The sequence below is a fragment of the Taudactylus pleione genome, unplaced genomic scaffold (genome assembly GCF_031769625.1).
Source record: "Taudactylus pleione unplaced genomic scaffold, aTauple2 ptg000100l, whole genome shotgun sequence".
NCBI classification, from domain to species: domain Eukaryota; kingdom Metazoa; phylum Chordata; class Amphibia; order Anura; family Myobatrachidae; genus Taudactylus; species Taudactylus pleione.
Genome location: NW_028284502.1, coordinates 7451539 through 7473719, shown reverse-complemented (window position 1 = coordinate 7473719; position 22181 = coordinate 7451539).

The window sequence follows — 22181 nt, the reverse complement described above, 5'->3', positions numbered from 1 at the left end:
TACCCCGCTTACCCTCAATCGGCATGGCGACTGTCAGGATTTCTCGTGTCGGGCTACAGATAGGCTTCGGGATTTAGACACTTATCTTTAATCCCAAATCGGGCTTTACGCATTGGGATTCTGGCGGCCGGCATTCAAATTATATATTTTTTTACAAATATTTGGTAACACATACTTGAAAGTAGCCAAAATGTTCCCAAAACATTCCAGATTCAATCTGAAAGGTAATGGCCTGTAAGATGATAGACATAGCTCTATGCAAATGGGTGTGTTTTAGGTGGATCTCTTGCAGTTTAGAAGATTAGGGGCATGTTCCATTTTGTCTGGAACTTCCAATTGGGAAAGTTGGTCATTATGAGTAATGTAGTGTCTAACCTACCAATAGTCATGTCAGTTTCTTATTAATTAGCATAAATTGTGATATTGGTGATATGTAAACTTTGCTTGGCCCCATTACATGTAATGCTCATTTGCACAACTGAAATTAAAAAGCAAAGTTTTAGCAGTGGATCAAATATAATGCAAGGGTTCTCCAATGTAAAACCTCATTTGAGTTCAACTCCTATTCTACCAAAGTAGTAGTGTGCACTAGCTGGTACATGGAAGAGTACTCCATTCCAAAACAAAATCCCTTGATTGCTATTATGATGAACTTACCTATCATTGCTGTTCATTTTTCTGCTACCTTATTGCTGAAATAAAGCACTTCATCTTCTTGGCTGCAGCATCAAGGATTAACTCTAGTCCAAAGAAAAAAAATAGTGGGTTCTGACAAATGACAGCTGCATGTTTGCCAATGTCTGTTTTAGTGAATAGTGGTAGTAGAGGAGTTGTAGTAGCCCCAAAACTGTTTTTTACTATACACTGAATACAATTTGACTGCAGGTGTATTGAAAACTGTATTTTATAAAAAGGCAGCATGATAATTAACAAGAGCACCTTTCACATCCTGTTCTAATGAACTGATCTACTTAACAATAGGCGGAGTCACCTTTTTAGTTGTCATTTAATTCAAATTTGATTTTGTTGTGTTCACCTGGGAGAAATAGCATAGGATAATAATGTCTTTGTTGTTAAACATGAGATTCCTTATCACATATTTGAAAGTGATATATGGTATTGCACACATTCCTTGTTTACATGTAGTAAACCCACATTCAGAAGCAATCATGGAGTGGTTGGTTTGAGTTTAAGTAAACCGATCAGAACCATAATTGCTACCTACATTTACTTCCTGGGAAATTTTCAGTCCATGTTCAAAATGCTTACAGGTTCGTATATGCGGTCAATATCCCAACCACAGGGATTCCGGTGCTCAGAATGCCGGTGTTGGCATCCAGACACTTGTCAGAATCCCGGCAATGGCATCCCTACTACCAGAATCCTGAAGGTAAGTAGCGGGGTTAATGAGAGGGTTAGCGTTACGCACTAGGGGGAGGGATAGGGCTAGGGTGCGGGGAGGGGGAGGTTAGGTTCAGGCACTAGGGAGGGAGATTAAGTTCAGGAACCAGGGAGGGAGGGTTAGGGTAGGGAGAGGGGAAGGGTTAGGAAACCTATCGACAGGTGTCGGTATCCTAACCCTGTCAGGATTACAGTGTCAGGATTCTGACCACCGGGATACAAATGCTGGTATCCCATACACATCCCGATAGTGTAACTCAAATTTCTCTATTCTCTTCTCTTCTATTCTCTATTATAATATTGCTGATGTTTTCAGTATATAGCATGGCACACCAGTTCCCAGATTGCCTTAAACATGTATTTGGGAACAAAAAAAGGTCTGTAATTCATAGAAACTAACATCTTTACATCTTTGATTGCTCTGCTTTAATGCACCATTTTCCAGGTAAACAATTTTCATATATTTCTGCTATATTTTTCATGGGGACACTCCCCATGTCTTGAGGATGGAATGGTGCAGACAGAACTCAGAGGGGTGCTCCAAAGTTTATTTGCATACTACATCATGTGCCATGTAACTGTGGTTGCCATGGTAGCCCTAAATCCTAAATTATTTATTGCAGCCTGAAGAAAGCATAACAAGGGGCTTTTCTTTGCTTTTTTTAAATGGAATTGTTGCTTTAACTGAGCACTGAGGGGGACATTTATGTGGTGCACATTAAAAGGTGTATCTATAGCAATTAAATGTTTCTTTTCATTTTCTACAATTAGTTAAAAATAAATAAATGAAGGAACTTGATAGGTTACAATAGCATACAGCATGATTTTCATGTGTACCAACTTTTATAAATTAGTGTAGTTATGTCATTTGAATATAATATACAAACTCTGCTAGTGAGTGAGGAACCAGTTTGGTAACATAAAAATTCTTAGATGTCTACAATGCAAAAGGTGTCAAGTTTTCATACTAGTAATTGGAGAAAGAGTGTGTCCTCCCACATAAAGGCCATAGCACACTGTTTATACAATTCAATAGACGTCATATGCTTGTGATACAATGACAAATATTCTTCTACGCTATCAAATACATGTACAGTAGTGTTAGTACTTAAATTTAATGAAAACTTTCCAAGTGATCTAAAGAATGCTCATAAGTTTATCTTTGAGAGAGACTTGTTATTTTTAATACCCTGGGATATGACAAATGACATATTTTGAATATACACATGATATCTGCTGTCAGACCTATCAAAAATGAAAACTTGATTTTTAATATTCTATAAAGTTCTAGTCTAATAATACCCTAGTGTTATCTATTTTATTGATAGTTTAAACACAGTGGTCATCTTTATAATATTATGCAATATACAACTATTTTAAACTAATGACTGTCGATTAATGAAAAAAAATGACAAAATCCTTTGACCATTTTGTTAAACTGTTAGCACTTTATGATAAGCTAGAAAAGGTTAAAACCTGTCCATTCATATGAAGGCATAACTATATAGTTTCTTCTTAGATAAATCATCCAGGCACCATGGTTTTAAGAATTAGAAAAATGTAGGAATCCGCGTTCAGGGAACAGTGGTGGGGTCTCCACCAATGCTCAATTTAAAGATGAGGGGTTGATAAAAAAGAAAATATATAAAAAAGTTATAGTTCCAGTGCTATTCAAATAATAAAAAAAATGGACCAAATATACTTTATTAATGCACAATCATAGATCAAATTGTAAATTTAAATGCATCTTCGTAAAAAAAAATTGTAAGAATCAGAAGAAAAACTTGGAGGCAAACCATCTGGTACAGGATTTATTAAACCAGCCCTGGGGAAAATGAGGTTTAAGTTTCAGCAAATGATGTAAACATCAATGTATAGCCAATAATCAACATCTTTAAGACTTAATGTGTTATAACCAATAGCAACTAATCATAAGTTTTGTTAGCACTGGATGCTAATAAATAGTTGACTGCTATGGCTTAAGCTGGGTACACACTACACAATGGTGTACCCACCCAGCCAACAGGACGACATGATGTAATGATACATTGCTCTGTCCATACACACTGCATGATGCAGTGTATGACATGTCATTCATTACATGGTTCCATTTGCTGTGCAGCACGACAGATGGGATTATGCGATAAATAACCCAGCAGCATAAGCAATTTGGTGAACACACTATGCAATCCACACAGTATAGCATTCTGATCCGCATTGGAACTATATATTGTGCAATGGATCGTATACTTTGTACACAACATAACATCATATATTGCTGTTTGCAACATGTTATTAAAAAATCTTTTTATTTCCTGTGTTAATCTAAGAATACACTTTCCACACGTGGAATCATAGGAGTGTTAGTCAATCCAAAGAATGGAGTAAGTGATTTGACTATCGGATACTTGGGATCCTGCTATGTACCTGGGATTACAGTTAAGAAACTAACTGAAAAAAGCAGACTCTGAGAGTACCCTAGTCATGTCAATGTGTCCTCTGTATACATATTTATGTTGGTAAATATATATATTTATATATACACCCACAATCTGTAAATATTTGTATGTATGAATATGTATATACATGTACATATGTGGATACATATAAAAATCTATATTTATATATGCTATGGATAAAAACAGAAATCGCTATCCTTTAAACATTTAAAAATACATTTGAGATTATTTTAATGTAGATTTTTATTTCTATGCCCAGGATCATAAGGGCTGAAGGAGACTGGTTTGTTAAGCCTTTATATCTAATAAATAAATATAAAAAAAGAATATATATCTAATATATATTTATTCTCTTTTAAATATAAATATATATGTATATATGTATATATATATATATATATATATAGAGTCGGATGAGGCTAAACACTTATTCATGTTACAAATCTTCAGAAGTGACGAAATCAATGAAAGAAAGAAAGCACAGAATGAATTTTATTGAACATTATCCATGTTTCTGACATTATCCATAGCCTATATAATATATCTAGTGCAAACACAAACCCCAAATATGCAAATGTCAGAGATGATATGAGGCAGTTAGATGCAATGTCAATGATATATTCAGGAGTGTTTTGGAAACTAATCCATATAGTACGGAGTTATTATATGCCACATCAAACACACCTCAGATGCTAGGCTTGGCAGTTCTAGCTGATCCAGGCTGCGAGACTGACTTCCTTGTCAATCATATTTATTTATTTTTTGTTATGCCGTGGTCTGTTCGTGGCAAAGGTATATTTTGCATGTCACATACCTACCGCCTTGTTAAAGTGAGACACTTTGAATATGTAAGTTTCATGTATGTGGCCTTGTTCTCTCTGGAGAAAAAAAAAAGTATATATTTTCACAATGTGTAACAAATATTTATTGTATGTTAAGTATATTTATATAATTATGTTATTGAAAACATTGAGAATGGCATTTAAACTGAAACGCATTTGAAATCATATTGTAAATAGGATTACCTCTATTTAAGTGTACTACATAACATATAATATATGTTCAAAAAATAGAAATTTTTAATGTTTTTAAATATATTTTCAAAATATACAAACTATGTTTTGGACCATGGTTTTTTTCTTCTGTCTGCAAAATATACACACAAGTTCCTTAGTGCATTTTATTATTTCATGTAATATTATATGAGTTTCACAGTACAGAGCAACAGAAACCGGTTTAATAGTGGAAAGCGATGTTGAGTCTTAGAAGCTGGGAATAGGATCTAAAGGGTTAAACCATTGAAGGAACCCACATTATAACATATGGAAGGAGAGTTTTTTTGTTTTTTTTCAACTTTTTACAAGAGCTGGTTGGGTATTTTGATCCTTGTTTTTAAGTGTAATTTGCCAAAGGCATTACAGGCCATTTGCACTCCCCTTGTTCTGTCGCTTAAGAAATAGACCCAACCCATTTATCATGTATTACATGACTCATTTTGCAAGTGTTATATGATGGAATGCAAAATGCATCGAAGATCAGGACCACTTTATAAAAGTAATTTTGTTTTCTCTTTTAAAGCAACAAAAAAGTTGATCTAAAGTATCTAATTTTAGAATGATGTAATTTTATTTTGTTATTTCTTTTAGTGAAGTGGGATGTTATCACATTTCTTGAGATTATTATTTAATAAGACAATTAGGGGTCAGTTTTATTGATTTTTAGTGAATAATGAATTCATATGAAGTGATTGGCAACGCTTGGGTTTAATGCTAAAACTGTCAAGCCTACATCTAGAGTATAATCTATATGTTATTAAAAAGTTGCATTGCACGTAAAAAAAAAACATTTACTTAAAGGGTTTTTCCACAAATACACATACATGTGGCAGGTATCTTTAAGAACAAAATATTCTATTTCACTATATTACAAATGTTCTATTGAAAAAATCCATACTAATTTAATAAAATTTAATCTATATGGCAAAGGTTCCCAAACTCCGCTATTACAGTCCATGTTTTAAGGCTATCTATGCTTGAGCACAGGTGACTTAATTAGCACCTCAGTCAATTTGATTTAATCATCTGGGCTCAGGCATGCATATCCTTAAAACCTGGAATGTAATGGCAGAGTTTGGGAACCTCTGCTACTGTATGGTATAATGAATCCAGGATTCAAACTTCCAGGTCTGTATCTCAATAAAACTGTGGGTGTTTTTGGTCGGCATGAAGGAGAAAAGCGTGTATTTTCAAAAAATTAAAACCTTTTAGATATATTTCATAGCTTTACTAGTCCTTCTCATTTTCATGCCAGTTTAAGCTTAAATAAACTATTTCGATCTGTCCTAGTAACCCTTATGTTTATATTTCTATCTCAATGAGTGATAAGATGAGATTTCTACCTTATTATGGAAATAGAGCACTTTTAAAGTCACTTTCCTTGTTACTCATATCTGGGATGGGTTATATTTGGAGCCCATGTAATAAACAGCCCTGAAATAACATTCCAAATTGGCGCGATATGTGGTGATAAGGAATGTTCATTTTCAGGGCTGCACCACAATTTTTGTTAAGTAGGGGCTCTGGACTTTAAATTATGCCATATAAATGGAGAGAAGAGAGCAACATTAACCATTTGTGCCACTGTGCCACACATACAAATAAACTTTCTGCCATTGCTGCTTTGTGGGACATTTGCCTTGACGCAGTATACCCAGAGCATACAAAGGCCTTGTTCCGGGTGCACTGTTACTTTCTGACTTAGGAAATTGGAACTGTCGCACTTAAATTGGGAATAAGATAGGCACACTAATAGAATGTAGCTGACTGTTCCGGCTCCCTCTGTGTAGGTTTAGTTGTTTGAATCATTTAACACTATTAGGACAACTTTGGCATCTGCCTATACCAGCCTGATATGCAAATTGCAAACAGTGAAGGAGCAGCAACAGTTGGAGACATTCTATTAGACTACCCACTTGATTTATGATTGCAGACACTTGTGTCGAACTAGTTAATTGATGAGATGAGCATATATATATATATATATATATATATAACTGTGAAAAACACAAATATAAAGTGAATAATTCTGTTCTCCAATATGACAATTCACAGATACCTATGTAGCTCCAATCAAAGCAGCAGAAGCACTTTATTAATGACCTTGATCATGGAATCTAAATAAATAACAAGGTCAAAGCGAAACAATCAATGACAAAAATGGCCCCAAACCACATAAATATAATAAAGCATATCGGAATCTCTTCAGAGTCCTTTTACAGTCCTTCTAATGTTCCTCTCAATAAATAATAGGGATCAATCCAATTAGGTACGAGTAGCAAGTTTGTTTTCTGAAACTCGCATTTTTCAATCGCATTTTCCAATAATTCTCCTATCCAATTTAAAAATGCCTATTCATGGTACTCACACAGGGGGTTGCAAATTGTCAGCCAAATGCGATGTGAGAGAAGTGCATGAAAAAGTAGGGACCTGGACCCCCAAAAACTGTACATTTTATTTGCATAATCGTTCAGAAGGCTGTTAGTGGACATAAGGAAGTACTGAAAGTATTTAAATGGTGTTAGATGGCTGATTTGTGCATTTCTTATAAAAAGTAACAAAATTATAAAAAGGCAAACTTTCATTTACTTTTATACTAAAAAAATAAAAAATTCTCCCCCCAAAAAACAGTAGGAAAAAGATGCATTTGGGGTACTTTCAGGTGACTAAAAAAAAATTAGAAAAATATAAAAGGCAATTATTTAAAAAAGTAAAATAAAAAATCTATTTAAATTTGGGGGGCATAAAGCAACAGAATAGTTGATTTTGGGATAATTTGAGGGCAATTTCTATTACACCCCAAAAATTACATGTAATTATTTGACTAATTAAGCTAATTGGAAACTTCCAATTGCCTAATTAGTCATTAGAGGAGATGACCAAGGTGTTCTGCACGGTGTCCCAAAAGTATAACCTTACAATAAAGATTTTCCCTACCATGTCTAATCCTCAGGGAGGTGTGAATGAAAAAATGTGGGTTTACTCTGACTGGTTCAATGCGAGTTGACAATTGGATTGCAAAATGAATTCGCAAAGTGAATTCACAGAAAAAATGGCAACTCACACCTCGCTTCTCGCAACTAATTGGATTGACCAAATAGTGTAAAAAAAAAATATATTAGTTGTTTGTTTTTTTTAAATAGTCATTTTGTACAAAACAGTAAGGAATAAAGGCTTATCTCAAAGTTTGTCCACCACTGTGTTTCCAGAGAGTGTGTGTCACCAGCCAATAAGATCAATACAAAGGTGGCCAATGAGTTTTGTCCCAGTGTCTCCATAAAGCCAGCCTGATTTCATTAAAGGCACAAGGTTGTTCTATCCTTGCCTACTTCATAACAAGGTGCACACAAATGAGAGCAGTGTATTGCAGTGTTTCCCAACTCTAGTCCTCAGGGACTAGTAATAGTGCATGTTAACAATTCTACGTGCTACAGCACAAGTGTTTCATTACTGATTGACACAGGTGGTTCTAATTATATTACTCCTGTTTCTGTAAGAAGACCTGGAAAACATGCACTGTTAGAGTGACCAGGGGACAGGAGTTGGAAATCACTGCCATAGTAAATAAAGAACATGAGGGGGGAAATGAGCAGTCGGCAGAAATGTTATTAACAATAAAACTTAATTCTTCTTATCATAAATTGTGAATATCATTTCCAAAATAGAATTGTGCAGAGTTCCCTTTTAAATGGGTGGACATTATCAAAATGGACTGATTTATACATTAAACGGGTGGTCTCCATGTATAATGGACAGTGTGGCTTTACATATACTGTATATACATATATGTATATATATATATATATATATATATATATATCCTTACTGCATGGTTATTAGCTGTTCTGCTTCTTAAACCTCCTGCAAGCTGGTGTACATTTCAACATCTCGAAACTCCCAACTAAGTACTTTTATAAATTGCTAGTGCATAGGGTTATCCACCAACTATCAATGATTGATCTGATGTTGGTGGCAACTAGTTTTGTTATTGAAGGGAGGCCACCGATGTTCCTGATGCTTAATGCCAGCCATGGAGTGTGTATGCTTGGGCTTGGTCTGCACATGTGCAAGTCAAACCATTGATGGCTAACCTTGCAGCCGATAGTTTGAAATCATCGACCATCGATGTTAGAGCCGAATTGATGTTATATAAATTTCTTGCTTCTGTAGCAGATATACACATATCAGATAGCACATTATTTACATGAAGTGCACTAATGAATCAAGCTATGGACGCTGTGTGTATTTACTGTTTATTACTCATACACTACAAAGGGGTATTATAACTGTCACAAATGAATATTGGTGCTCTCATAAAAAGAGATGTATGGTTTGGTTTTCCTGGAATATGAACACACCCGAACTTGGGGGTTCTGGGTCAAATTGTGTCCCAGTTCGGAATCATTTTGGGGTTCTGAGTGGAACCGTGTCCCGGTTTGTGTCTGCTGTCAGTATGGAACTCAGATTTAAAAAATGAACTTATGTTTCTTGGATTACATGTAAGTCCCTCCCCGGGTGCCATGGCTTGGGAGGAGCAGTTAAATTGTTAAAATAAAAAGCATGGCGTGGGCTCCCCCCCTTATTCCATAACCAGCCCTGCACCTTTTAGCCTGGTTTGGTAATGAAAAATTGGGGGGGGGAACGGGACTGCATGGGGTTCCCCCTATTTTCCATGAATCAGCACCAGGCTCAACTAACCGGGGAAGTTAATGCTACAGCAGGAGGACACACACCAGCACTTACACTACATAAAGTACTTACCTACTCCTTGAAGGAAGTCGGTCCTCTTCTCCAGTAGAAGTCCTAGGTCTTGGTAAAATAACAAACCATTTGCATCCCCACGGACCCCTGCTGCCACCCATAATGACTTAAGGTCATTCCCGATCAGCTCCATTGACTATACACAAGAGTATTCTTACTGTCACAAATGAATATTGGTGCTCTCATGCTTCAGCTGTTCTTTGCAGCCTATTGACTGCAATGTATATATTCAGGTATGGAGCTTCTTACTGTAAAGCGCATTAGCAATGAAGAAGGTAAGGAGCTCAAGAAAGAGAAGACTGATGGAAGAAGATTGTAAAATGAAGACTGAATAACTCACCAAAGAAAGACAAAAGAATAAAAATGAGTTTTGATAAAGCAGCAATACAAAACTTTCAGTGGGTCCCCCATACCATTAGCCTCAATCTTCATTTCAGCCCCCTGGTTTCCTAGTACGATACAAACCAATTAATTGAAACATGGTGGTTTTGGTGGGGTCTGTTTTGTTTGATCTATATAAAATGCTTAAAAAAACACCCTAATCTCAAGCTTATCTATTTCTAAATGGGTTTGTTTCATAAATAAAAGGCAACCTTAGAAGGTGTAAATCTACAAAATAGCAAAAAAAACCATATTGTTCTTAACATGAATAGTAGCAAACATATAAAACACATTACAGGAACAAAGAATTCAGTACCACACTAACCAGTTTACTGAGAATGAGTTGTGGTAACACTGTCAACCAAAGATGGAAAAGCCATAATCTTATGCCTTGATAAGACTATCATAGGAAAGATAAACACACTGTACACATTGGTGGAGGGACGTTGGTTTCAAAGGTACCAAATATTCTAGATATGTCTGATTAACCCTAATGAATCCTTTTTAATTGGATTGGGAGAGTACTGGACTTCCTTAGTCATGGTGAGTTCTTTTGTTTTTCCATAGAAAAACAATAAACCTACTTAGGATTTTGTGTGAGCTATTTTGTTTAAGTATGAGCAGTAGTTGAATCTCTTGTGATAGGTGAACTTCACAATCTCTTACCAAACTTGGTCTGCCAGTGGATATAGAAATTTAAATGAAATATATGCTCCCTTCCACAACACAGTTATAGTAAACACTTATAACACTGAAGTGAATCTGGTATACTCCCTAGGATATAAACTATACACTGAGAAAGCAATGCATCTCTGAGAGATATAACACAACTGAGAACGGTCTGCAGAGAAACCTCCCACTATGCTCGGCATGTCAACATTCCTCATGTCAACACTGGTGAAATGTTGACATGATTAGAATGTCAACAAAACATCCCTGGTAGTATAGTGGGTGACTTACCTGGTACAGGGAGTCCTCTGGCTCCAGTGGTGTCTTCCAGGTCCGACGGTGACATCAAGATGACTTCTGATGAACCCAGCAGAACTTAAGGCAGTGAGTGTTGATAATCCCAACCCAAACCCTCTCCCTAGTGCTCATGCAGCATAACCCTAACCCTCAGTTGCCGGTCCGTACAGAATGTCGATATTTCACATGTTGACACTGTGAACATGTCAGCAATCTGCGCATGTTGACATGTTCAATATCAACATTTCAACAATGTTAACATCATAACTGTTGACATTGTGTTGCGACATTGTAAATATGAACATTATGACCACATACCGAAAAGACAAAGGGCAGGAAATATATAGATGAGAAACTGGTACAACTGGGACTGGGACACTATTAGATGGCTATAATTAGTAGAGACCCTCTGTTTTGTCCTTATCTAATACAAGCAACTAACCCCATTGACAATCCAGTCATCACAACGTTCAATTCTAATTAGGAAGTCCAGCTTGAAAACTGGCTGCATTCAAATTTTACTGTTTCTGGCCTGTTTTACATTATAAACAGATGCCTATTTCCAGCCCAGACAGAGGCTTTGATAAACACTGAATATTCTAAAGTACTCTAGCTATCATTTTCCAGGTGCATTCTATAAAATGATAGCTAGTAGTTGGTTGCTATGGGCAACGTCTCCACCTTTCCTCCAAATGAGGTTTGATACAACCCCTATGAATGACTATCAACCTAATGTTATTAATATTGCAGGATATATGACTAAAACAACATTACTGCTGTTTCTTCCTTCAACAAATGCAAGTGGGTTCCAACAGCTTCTATTTCTTTGAAGAGTATGTAGAACACTTATAATCATGTGCAGAAGCTAGCACAGGGGGTGCATCCCCCACTGTCAGGTAATGGACTACTCTGTCCACCCCTCACTTTAGGATATAGACTACTCACCTGGGTGGCCAAGTGAGTAGTCTATGTCCTGGAGGGAAGAGGGGATGGGTTGGTTCATGACCTGGCGGAGGGGGAGGTCCCATAGTGGCACCCCTTGTGCTGGCTTCTGTTCAAACCTATGAGAACACTATGCCAATTATTGTTGGCTCCCTTCCACCCAAAGGTCTGGTTACCATGATTTGGGCTGTCAGACATGGACATTTATTCTTTGCTCTCTTATTAAGCAATACAATATTGCCCTTTTTGAAAATAATCGTCTTTGGTATCTCCCAGTCAGCAAAAGCTAAGATAGAAAATCAGAAACATGTAAATATATTAATATATTTATGTAAATATAAAAATATATATTATCTAAACTATATTATATATTATTTAAAACTATCTAAAAATATAATATTTAAACATGTAAATATATTGCTCATTTACCACTTTTATTTCAATGAATAACTTATGTTTAATGGCTTTAGGTCTTCATTTATCAATGAGTGATATTCTTGTCATTACTCGTTTCTAATCTTAAAAGGTGCTCCCACCAATCAGTCCTAACTGTCGTGTTTGAAAAATGACAGTTAGGAGCTGATTGGCTGGAGCACTATTTAAGATTAGTAATGAGTGATAACATGAATATTACTCATTGATAAATGAAGCCCCTAGTTCCCCATCTCAATTAAATTGTATCAGAGAACATTATTGAGTGTTATTTGTCTAAAGGAGATAGAACAAATCCCCATGAACATGTCCACCATGATGTTTTCAAATCTGAAACAAGTAATCAAGAACATGATCTTTTGAGAGCCCCATACAAATGATAAAATATACACTTTGAAAGATCAATGTCTTAAGTGGATCACACAAGTCCAACCACTTTCTGCCTACATGATTGTTCTCAAATATAAAAATCAGGTCTGCTGATGACACCGAACGTGTGAGATCATTGTCAATCTGGAAAAGGTAGGTGCGTTATTTGCATTGCAATACAGGAGGTTTGCTGAACATAATTATGATGGGATGTAGTTATAATCCCGACAGTCGAGATGCCATCGCTTAGAATGCTGACGCCGGAATCCCGACACCTGTCAGAGCTCTGGCGCCGGCATATCGACTGCCGGCATCCCAACAGTAAGTACTGGGGTTAGGGTGGGAGTTAGGGGTTAGGTGTCAGTATCCTAACCCTGTTGAGATGCTGGCATCGGGATTCTGACCACCGGGATCCTGAGCCCCGGCATCCCATACCTAACCCCCATTAAAATGTAGTTTTGGGACATTGGTGGGAATTTAATTCAAAGCAATGGATGCAGCGTGCCATTCTGGAATGGCGCATTGCACTCTTCGGCTTCTCAAGTTTTCCCTCATAAGCCATAGAGGTGCAAGTTAAATCTTACGATGTTGGCACTACTATAAATGGCCATATATGCACAGCCAGGCATCGACACGATGGGCGGAGGCATATTGCTTTGAATTGAAGGCTCGATTCAGACCTGCTCGCTAGATGCATTTGCACGCACCCAGCGTATGCAAATCCTGCCAACCCACAGCAATGCAGGCGATCACGTGGCAAGGCATTAGCACGCACACTATGTCTTGGCGTGTGATCGCTTTGTGTATGCAGACGCCCACTAGCCTGTCTTAAGATGCCCACTTGCGCACGTCATCTCCAGGAAGTGTATGCAAACATCGGTACATCGAGTACCATCGGATGCGATCGCAGAGCTTGTGGCTGACCATACCCTACCGCAAGCACTGTGATTACTTCAGTGTAAAATCCATCCAGGTGACGTGTACTATGACGATGCCTCTTAATTATGCGCGCATCGGAAATGGCATTGAGATGCTCAGGCACGCCTGCGTTCGCACCTCCACTCCCCCATTTTTGATGGCCAGCCCGTTACCACCCACAAATGGCTGCTCCTGTCACTCACTCTACTGGGCAGTCTATGCACAGCTAGCGAACACTTCCCGATCTCTCGCACTGGTTCGCGCATGCGCACTGCAATGCATACGCATGCGCGGAATGCGAAAATCGCCTGGCTACGAGTGAACGCATCCTAGCGAGCGGGTCTGAATCAGGTCCTGAATTCCTCCCTATATTTGTCAAATCACTGAGAGTGAGCAATGAAAGTACTCAGGTGCCAGGAAACACAGGGGATCTGCAGACTCCCAGCAATGGAGTTTGGATCGTCAATTAATTCACTATTCAATTATAATTATCATTATTATCATCATCTTCAACAGCCCCCATCCCTCCATTATCTGCACAATGGCCCTCATTCAGAGGCGCTCGCAAGAAGCAGGCGCTCGTTCTGAATGAAGGCGTCCGTTTCATTTTTGAAGTGCGACCTCCTGGTCGTTAGGTAAGCTGTGGGTTACCACCCACAGCTTAACAACCGACCAGGTTGATGGTCGTGATGGTGAACACCATCGCGACCATATTGGCTTGCGACGAGACCCTAAGGTTGGGTCTCGGCAGCCGCAAGCCCCAGGGAGCTTCCTGCTCTGAAAGAACAGGAAACTCCCCACTGACATCACTGATGATGTCAGTGCGGCTGCCCACAAAACGGTAAGCGTTCGTTAAGGAACGCCTCCGTTTTGGAAACCACCCCCCCGGCCCGCCTACAAAACGTGTAGAGAGCACCAGAGCGAAAGAGTTTCTCTACAGCCTACTCTATAATATATTGTATATTGTTTTATCCTCACCCTACCTTACTCAAATGTTTTATGCATGTTTTAACCCTTCCCTTCTTCAAAGAAAGATTCAGGCATACAAACCCCAGACTGCCAGCTGGAGAGGACCACTGTAAAATAATGGAAACAAAGAATTGTGGAAACCATTGAATGATATTTCTTTGAGTAAAGTGTGAACTTCAGCATGTACCATATTGCATGATGGGATGATGTTGCTGAATGTTGGTATATGAAATAACTGCAATATGCACATCTGGGAATCAATATAAAAGAAACACAGGGCATGTAAACATTTCACTGGCACTGTGGGTTTCTCAACCTCCTTTTGTACTCGCTTTCTACGTCTAAAACTCATAAGAAAGAATTTGATAAAGAGAAACAAAAGTTCAATTATAAATCAAACGCTAAAACATGTGGACTTGGTATTAATAGTGAACTTTCTGCAAACTTTCTCAGACTAATAATAAAACAGAGAGATTCCAGGCAAATCTGTTTTCCTGCGGGTTCCTATACTTTTCTGCCAGATAAATACCTTTGTTAGATAGAGGCCCAAGTAAAAGCTCAAATCATCATGAAACAATTGCATGCTAAGGTAAATTAAGCTTTTGCCTAAAGCATATTGTAATGGATAGAGTGTACAGCATTTCTTACAATTCTAATATCTCTGTTCATATGTTCACAGCTGGAGAATGTTTTAACCACTTATCAAACAGTTGTAGACAATTTTTTTTTTTTATGGAAGCAAAAAACACCATACATAGATTAACCAGACATACGTATAAAGATCCAGCATATATATATATAAGGAAAGCAGTGCTTACAGTGTGAAACAATGAGCACATTTCAGTACATGGGCCTTTACATTATACAAGCGATCCTGTAGCCCAAGATTAATATACGCATAGACTTAAATATAAATATATATTAAAGACACAAATAAGAAAAAGTTACATGAATAAGTCATAACTTAAAAGAAAAATAAGAGAAAAGGAATGTCTGGCGTTCACCCACCAGGCATCATGATAGGAGGATCACCCAAAAGAATTCTAGTCTCATACCACTGGTTCAGAGGCATGCTATGGTAGATCTGGGTTTGCGTTGAAGTTGGAAAAGTTGCCATAAAACTTTCCCAAGTGTCAAAGAAAGAAGGGGCACTTTTTTCTTTTTCAAAAATTGTCTCGACCCAGTCCATTCGGAAAATATAGGTCAGTTTCTCCCTACACAACTGAAAATTAATAGGGTTGGGTGTATCCAATCCTGTAAAATTGTCTTTTTTGCAGCAGCACTTATAGCGAGTAAAAATTTCCTATTACCCGGGGTAAGTCGCTGTCCCTTCGGGAAGGTACCCAGAACGGCCCACTCAGGTGTAAATGGCACAAAAGAAAAAAAAAAGGGGGAGAAGCTAAGCGCATCCCATAGCCCTTTAAACAATAATAAAATGATGAAATCAGTCTGAATAATATATAATATGTTTATTGAATGTATTAAAATTATATATAAGATACAATATGTTTTAAACTAATGAGTGTATAGCTTACACTAATTGAAAAATCTAATACCGGTATACAACATATAATATTACATACACAAATTACAACAGGTAACGTGAAACATAGACTGTGTGTGCAAAATTGGCTTGAGGTACAGTATCTGGCTTGTTAGCAGTGCAGATATTAATTATATATATATATCGCTGTAGAGTGATACGCAATATGCATTTTATTCATTCTGATAAAAAAGTCTGTAAGTCACAGATGGTAATTAGATGTCCGGAAAGGCTAGGGCTCATGGTCAAAGCCGTTGAGGACTTATAGCAATCACTCCAGTAGTATGGATGTGGTCCGTGTCCTAAGACAGGGCTCGAGGTCAGTGCCGCTAGGGACTTAGGGAAGTAACTCTGGAATTGTAGATAAAGTCTGTGCCCTAATGCTGTAAATAGCACTGTCCCAGTATGCAAAATGTTACCTTCTCTCCTCAGGTGTAATCCCTCTGTGGAAATTCGTCCTTCTCCACTAGAGTCCCGAGGTGCTGCCAGCAGACTGCCCGTAATGGCCGTGTCCAGCGCTATGCGTCTCGTTCCGGGATTGATGTAGCTGCAATCTACGCATTTCTTCTGTAAGGCTTCATCAGGATTACAGAAACGGCACAAAATTGACCAGGTGGCTTTCAGCCTCCCACCTCACCTGCCTCCAGAGACCCTGAACTACCGGACACTCCCACCAACAATGGTAAAGGTCAGATTCCTCCCTTGACACATCTAGGGCAGATATGAGAATTCGATAAACCCATTCTATATAGTCTGTGAGGGAACAAATAGGTCCTATGATATACGTTTAAAAAAAGTTCATTATATGAATTAGCAGTCAGCAGTGTGCGTGACCTCAGCACACTGTTACTAAATCATTACTGGAAAGAATTGGAAATTGTGTCAACCATTATCGCATCCCCTGACTGACCAAGTCATGATCCAGGTCACTTAGGAATCTATAATAGGTAGAGATGGCCCAAAGTGAGAGTATTGGTCCAGAAAAGTGTTGGTCTAATTGATTACGCCAATCAACAGCTGAGAAGAATGCCCGCACTACTGAAGCTATGTAATGTTGTGCCTGAAAATAGGCTAAGGGATAAGCCCTCAGGGTCTCAAATTTCCCGGTTGTCTTGAGGAATGTCAAGGATTGCTGTGCATCAAAGTTAAAGGTGGCTTAGACTGTAACCGCCCCCCCCACCCTCCACACTGTGAAAGGATAAGCAGATTCTCCCTCTTGAAAATCTAAATTGCGCAAAAATGGGAGATGGAATTATTTATGAGCATTAAGGCAAGATTTGTGGCACATACTATGCCAGAGGTATCTGGTTGTCATTAATAAAGGATTGTCACAAACCTCTAATGGAACTTCCTGATCATGAATATGAAGAAAATATTTTAGGGCCATTATAGGTAGGAACTGTGATTCTAGGGATGTGTTAGCATAAACCTCTTGGTCTTGTAACCAATCGATCAAGAATCTCATCAGGGAGGCATGGTTATAAACCAAGACATTGGGAAAGTTTATCCCTCCATTAGATTTAGGTTGATATAGCTTCCAAAGGCTAATTCGAGCCCTTCCACCTTGCCATAAGAATGATTGAAACAACTTATTAATTAGCTGATTATCCTTTATAGTAAGGAGAATGGGTAATGCATGTACCATATACAGAAGACAGGGAAAAGTCTTCATATTAATAAGGGTGGCTTTGCCAAGGTATGAGAGCGTCAAATGTTTTCAACTCCAGAGCTCCCCAGCAATAAGTCGAGTCATCCGAGACACATTAATTTCATACAGTTGGGCAGGATTCTTGGGCAAAATAAGACCCAAATATTTTAAGTGTGAGGAGGTTCAGGAGAATGGAAAGGACACACCCTAGGATGGAATGACAATGGTGGGTGAAGAAACATTGCCCTTAATTTTAAGACTAGAGATATCACCAAATTGCCCGAACTTATGCATAATCAAAGGTACTGTATGCTGGAGGTCTTTTATGTATAAAAAAATTTGTCTTCTGCCTATACCGTGAGTTTGATACTACAGGTACCCATGCTAACTCCCTGAAACCTAGACCACTGTTGCAGGAGATGGAAGAGGCAATTATAGCGACCAGAACAGTGTGGATGCCTTTCACAGAATGCCGTCATGCCACAATCCTAATTGATGTTCTGTTAAAAGAGTGGGTAGGATTTGCTGTAAGCAAGTGGCCATAATTTTAGCAAGTAATTTAAAATCGTTCAGCAAAGTAATAGGACGGTATGAACAAGAGGAAGGGGATCCTTCTCTGGCTTGGGTAAGAGAATCGTATGAGAGACATTAAAAGACCGAAGAGGAGGAGAATCATGGTGAATGCAATGGAATAGATCTAAAAGAAGCGGGATGAGGTCATCCTGAAAATTTTATAGTACTCTCCCGAGTAACCATCTGGACCAGGGGCTTTGTGAGCAGTCAAGGTCTTAAAAGTAAGTTCTTGGTCAGTAATTTCTGAGTGTAAGATGTCACATTGGTCCAGAGTAAGTTTGGGTAGGCGAACTTCATCTAATAGAAGTCTCTGTTGCTCTGGGTCAACTGACTGTGGGGAGTATAATGTAGAGTAATAGGTATTAAATAGGGACAAAATGGCCTGTCAGTCAGTAACAGGTGGCAGGATTGAGAATTGCTGATCTGTGATATCTAGATTTTCGTGACTTGTCTATGGTGGCTAAGAAACGTCCGGCCTTATTGCCCCAACGATAGAATTTGTGTTTGGAGATTTCTAAACTTTGTCTCACCTGAGAAAGAAGGAAGTCCTCTAACAGCTGGCGAGCTTGTTTATAACAACGCAACTTATCAGGAGCTGGATCTGAAGTGTAAGCAGTAAAAGTTTGAGTAACAGAAGCACGCAGCAAAGAACAAGTGGCCACCGCTTCGGGCTATCGCTTAGCCATGTAGCCAATAATGTGGCCTCGTAACACTGCTTTTGAAGTCTCCCACATAAGCCTCAGGTTGTCCCAATGATCAAGATTGTCATCGACAAAATCGGACCACTTTGACTTAAGAAAAGAATGAAAATCAACGGAAGAAGCTAGATGTGCAGGATATCACCATATGTTATCCCGAAGGAAATGTGAGAGTGACAGTAATGGGAGCATGATCAGAGATCATGGTATCATGTAAGAGCATGTTGTAGAGTCTAGATATCAAAACATCGGACAATAGGAGGTAGTCGATGCGTGACAAAGACCCGTGCGTGACCTATGACCCACTGACCAAATGGCATCGGACCTCTGACACAGTGTGTGTGTGTGTGTGTGTGTGTGTGCATCAAAGGGGGTATGTGTGTGTATCAAAGTAAGATACATTCAGATGTATTTATGTTTGTTCTAACCACAGTTCATTCGAGTTTAAGATGTCCACTTGCTCCCACTACTAGAGAGACTGGACAGACACTAGCATAGCTGGGAAGGAAGACTAGCCAGGAAAGGTAAGTATGCAGCCAAACGAGGGGGGGAGATGGAGCAGATAGGGGTGGGGGAATGAGACAGAGAGAGGGAGCAGCTGACAGAGAGGGGGTGGGGGGACACAGGAGCAGTGGAATGAGACAGAATGGGGGGGCAGAGTGGGACAGAGATGGGGGTACAGTACAGAGCATGGAGCAGGACAGAGTGCAACAACAGAAAGAGGTAGGATTGGGAGAGACAGAGTGGAGGGCTTTACCAGTATCTGGGGTATATTTACTAAAGTGCAGTTTTTTTAGAAGTGCAGATGTTGTCCAACCAATCAGATTTGACTTACCATTTATCTTGCACCTTCTAGAAGATAATAGGTAAAATTTAATTTATCTGCGCATTCAGCACATGTTTTCTTTGCTGGCCATAATATCACACTGAGGGCCTAATTCAGACTTGTATACAAACCCGAGGGTTGGCATACAAGTCCAATTGTAAGAGATCTGCGCATTTGCAGGATCTGCACTGAGCGTTTGCAGGTCTCTATCTGCGATTATGCTCGCAGTGCTCCTAAGCCGCAGCATGATTGACAGGATGTGGCCATTTAGGGGTGGGACATGGGCGGGGCCGATGCAGCACTCGGATCTACGATGCTGTCTTTTGTCCTCAGGTGCCTCCTGCAGCACTAGACATCCACACACACAAATGTATCATGTTATAGCACCCCTATCACAGTCACAGATGATAATCTACCACTTTCATAGACTAAAGTTGGTACAAATGCATAGTATGCACACAAAGTGCTGATGCTTTCCTTGTGGTCATCAATCCATAAAAAAGATCTGGAAAAAGGATGAGGAAAAAAACAAGGAAGAGGTATAAGATGTAGTTGTTTGAAACCTGGCAAAACAATTATATATATTCTACCATATATTCTACCTACCTGAATGTGGTGAACAGGAGCTCATCTGATGGGGCTGCTCCCAATATACAAACCTTGAATTCTATATAAAAAATATCCAGGACTGGGTCACAACCTACTCATAATGTTAAAGGTTTTGTGTTCCTACTTCAATTTTTAATCAGCACCAGGACGTAAAACAACAGAACAAAGGCCACAGACCACTTGTTTGAATCATATACATTTTTAGTAAAACAACATGTTAAAAACATGTGCATGTTGTTACAAGTAGCGGTCACGACTTGTCTCCTTCAAGCAGATTACCCAGTCAGGATGGGGTTACTCCAGTTTCTTCTGTTGCTAGGCAATTGGTGCGCCTCAGGAAGTAATGTATCATCCTCAGTGCAGCATGATTGGTCCGTCCTCCTATTTGTACACACTGGACTTTTGCCGCCTCGCCAACTATAGCGTTCCTGTGGGTTCACTTGGCCTTCCTATGGTGGGTTCACTTGGCCTCTCCTATGGTTCAACTCCTGTACTGTGCTCAGGCTTCCTTATCCCACCTGTGGCTTCCTAGCTGCACTGGCAGTGACAGTCCTCCAAGCCGAATCGGCATTCTCGGCAGGTCAGTGGAAGCTAACTTGTACACAAACTTACACAACTTGTACACTAAACTAGTACACAAACCGATACTCAAATTTATGTATTGTCCATCTGTACTTTGGATGCTAATTTGTAGCAACCTGTACACAAACTTGTACTCAAACCTATGTAAATTCCATCATAACTGTGGATGCTACTTTGTACACTAACTTGTACACAAACCAGTACTCAAATCTGTGTACTAATTATCAGGACATTGTATCTGGTTCACTGCCCAAGCCGCAACATCAGCTCTCAAAGCCAAATCAATTGTCAAATTCTTCAGCATCGGCTATGAGCCGCACCATTGGCTCTCAAAGCCAAATCAATTGTCAAACTCTTCAGCATTGACTCCAAGCCACACCATCGGCTCTCAAAGCCAACTCAAATATTTACCACACCTCAGCACGGGCTCCATGCCACAACAACGGCTCTCAAAGCCAAATCAATTATCTTACTCTTCAGCACGGGCCTCAGGCCACCTTTTCTACTCTTATGACCGTACTCCATTCCTACTGTTGCTCTCACCGTTGAATCCTTTCCTCCTCCATGTGAATTGCTACTACCTCATGCTAGTCCAGGTGGCCACCTAAGTACCGGTAAACATATCCCAGTTCTAAGGGAACAACGGGCAGTTGTTATTGGCATAAGATCTCGCTAGCCTGGTTCTAGACTTTTCACATGGAGTAAGCATTGGATATCATAACAGTATAGTCGGCCCAAAAAAATACAGTTTCAAAGTACAGTCATGGAACAAGGGCAGAGCATTGCCCAGGCACTTTCCACTCAAATCCAAACCCTAACCCAGAAGGTTCAGGATCTTTCTCTACGGGTTGAAGAAAGGCGACCTTCCGCAGTATCTGTTCCTCCCAGAGAACCCAACATGAATTTGCCAGATCGGTTTACAGGAGATCTACGTCAACTCCTCAACTTCCGTGAAAGCTGCAAGTTATATTTCAGGCTCCGTCCTGTTTCCTCTGGGACAGAATCACAACGAGTAGGACTGGTTATCTCCTTACTCCAGGGAGATCCAC